Source organism: Delphinapterus leucas, chromosome 6 (assembly GCF_059928025.1).
Source record: "Delphinapterus leucas isolate spDelLeu-1000000601 "Yukka" chromosome 6, BTC_Dleu_Yukka2, whole genome shotgun sequence".
NCBI lineage: Eukaryota > Metazoa > Chordata > Mammalia > Artiodactyla > Monodontidae > Delphinapterus > Delphinapterus leucas.
Window position 1 is genome coordinate 53,154,201 of NC_143134.1, and position 2,346 is coordinate 53,156,546.

General features: G+C 48.9%; 1 pseudogene; it reads right to left on the reverse strand.

Annotated features, from left to right (window-relative positions):
* Window positions 1-1,183: 1,183 nt before the first annotated feature.
* Window positions 1,184-1,776, reverse strand: LOC111163163 (ferritin light chain pseudogene; annotated as a pseudogene).
* Between the last annotated feature and the right edge of the window lie 570 nt (window positions 1,777-2,346).

Here is a 2,346-nt window from a genome sequence, read left to right on the forward strand (position 1 = left end):
GTCCTACTGATACCTTCCCGGTCAAGGCATCAACTTGTACCACCTCATTGCCTCCAAGCGTTGTAAGATTATGCCTTGCTGACAACAGAGAGGGGGAGAGCAGAAGCCTGGCTCACCTGCTTTGCTGCTACAGGGGAGAAAGGAAGCTCAGCAAGGCATCCTTGACAATGAGGGAGAGGAAGGGGGGGGGAATGAGTGCCAACTAAGCCACCTCATACCTCCTCACTGATGCCAGGTAGGCATGGTGGTTCAGCTCTCCACCAGGCTCCAGTGACATGGATCGTAGGGAAAGTGAAGTGCCGACTAGATGTGACTCACTGTTTATTGAGTTTCATTGCTCCCCGGTAGGGATGGGAGGCCCTGCTTGCTGCTGGACCTCACTGACGCTATCCTGATGGAGGAATCTGAGTGTTACCAGCTGCTTCTGTGGAGACGGGAGACGGATGGGGTAGAGTGGAAGATCGGCTTCCTACTCAGCTCCCCTAAAACCATGGGGGGGGGGAGAAATGCAGTGTTTCTTTTGGAGTTTGCCTGGAGTAAGGCAGTATCACCAAAAAGGTTTTCTGTTGATATAGGTTACCCCTTTCCTAGTATTTTGGCTCTTCTTCAAGTAAATTTTTTGTCTGTTCATGGTGGTGGTTTCTGGTTTGAGGCTTCTGCCATGTCTGGAACATATGTTCTCGAATTCTTAGTTTTAAGAGAGAGGAACTCTGCCTCTCTAAGAGGTGGAAATGGGGCTACTCCATCTTGGAACTATAATAGAAGTCCCTGCAACCGTAAAGAATTCTTTGACATGCAGTTTGGTCAGAATATGTCCGTGGACTTTGCCGTAGGAGTACTGTATGTGTGTGTGTGTGTGTGTGTGTGTATACAAAGATAACTTTGAATGTTTTAAATTTTCCTTCCCTAACACCTATTTATCATCTTTTGCCTTCCTTTCTTACACACACACACACTTCTTTTGTGTTGTTGTTGATCTACCCTGCAAGTTTACTTACACTTTTCTCCTACCCGCACTCCAAGCTTACTCTAAATCTTGCCCAGTAATTCCTTGACTTAGGGTGGCTGGAAAGAAATCAAGAGCATTAACTTTTTTTCTGCAAAAAGCTTTATTATTTACATTTGGTTCACAGCTTGGGAGAAGGCCCCAGGGTGGTTAAAAAGCTGCCTAGTGGCTGCAGAGAGAGGCTTCAGGCAGAAGCCCTGACACCAGAGGGGTGCCAGAGGGGTCCTCAAGGGCCTCTGGTCTGAGGAGGTTCCTATTCCTGCTCGAGGTTGAGCCTGTTGAGCAGATACTTTCCCAGCCCAGCCTGGGGGCCACCAGCTTGCGGAGATTAGTCAGGTGGGCGCCATCTTCTTGATGAGTTTCACCTGCTCACCGCCGGAAGTGGCTCTCCAGGAAGTCAGAGAGCTGGGAGTCTGCGCAGGCAGAACTCAGGGCGTGCAGATCCAACACGGCCCGGTTCAGGTTCTTCTCCATGACCACGGTGGCTTCCATAGCGTCTGCGGTTTTACTCCACTCATGTTGGAACGGCTTCTGCACTGTATGTCCTGGAAGAGGGCCCAGCTGCCGTGCTGGTTTTGTATCTTCAAGAGATGTATGTTTTGTATCTCCAACTTGCTGAAGAAGTGGTCCACGTCTTCCCGAGCCACATCGTTGTGGTCGAAATAGAAGCCCAGAGAGAGGTAGGTGTAGGGGGCCTGCAGATGCATGTTGACCAGGCAGTTCACTGCGGCCTCCACCTCGGTGGAATAATTCTGAGGAATCTTGGGAGGTCATGGTTGATCGACAATAGGGAGCTAAGCTCAAAAAACAGTGTTGGCTGGTCCTGGAAGCTGAAGGCAGCTGAGTGGTTGGTTCCAAAGGTTGCGATTGGAAAGGAGGTTGGAGGGTGGTCGGAGGCTGGAAGCAGGGGCGTCCCTGGGTCTGTTTCGTCTAAACACTGTTGAAGCAAGAGACAGATCTTCCGGGCCACCAGGCCGCACTGCCAAGAGTATTAACTTTTTAACTCAGGTCCCCTCATCAGGTAATCCCAAACAGCTGTCCGTTATTTTGCATCAATTTGATCATTTCCTATGGTATTGAAATTTTGTCTTAGTGGCCTTGCATGGAGAATTTCTTGAGCTAAAGACTGACTATTCACCTTTGTATCTGTAGCATCTGGGCTCAGTTCCTGGTACCTCCCAGATTCTCAGTGACTATTTGTTGAATAAGGTGTCCATATAAGCACGTTTTCCATTCACCCCTGCCTCTGATTCGAATCCTTTCTTTGCACATCCTCATATGCAGCTTAATTTATATGAGAGAGAAAGGTATGGCCTACATGATGTTGGACTATCTCACTG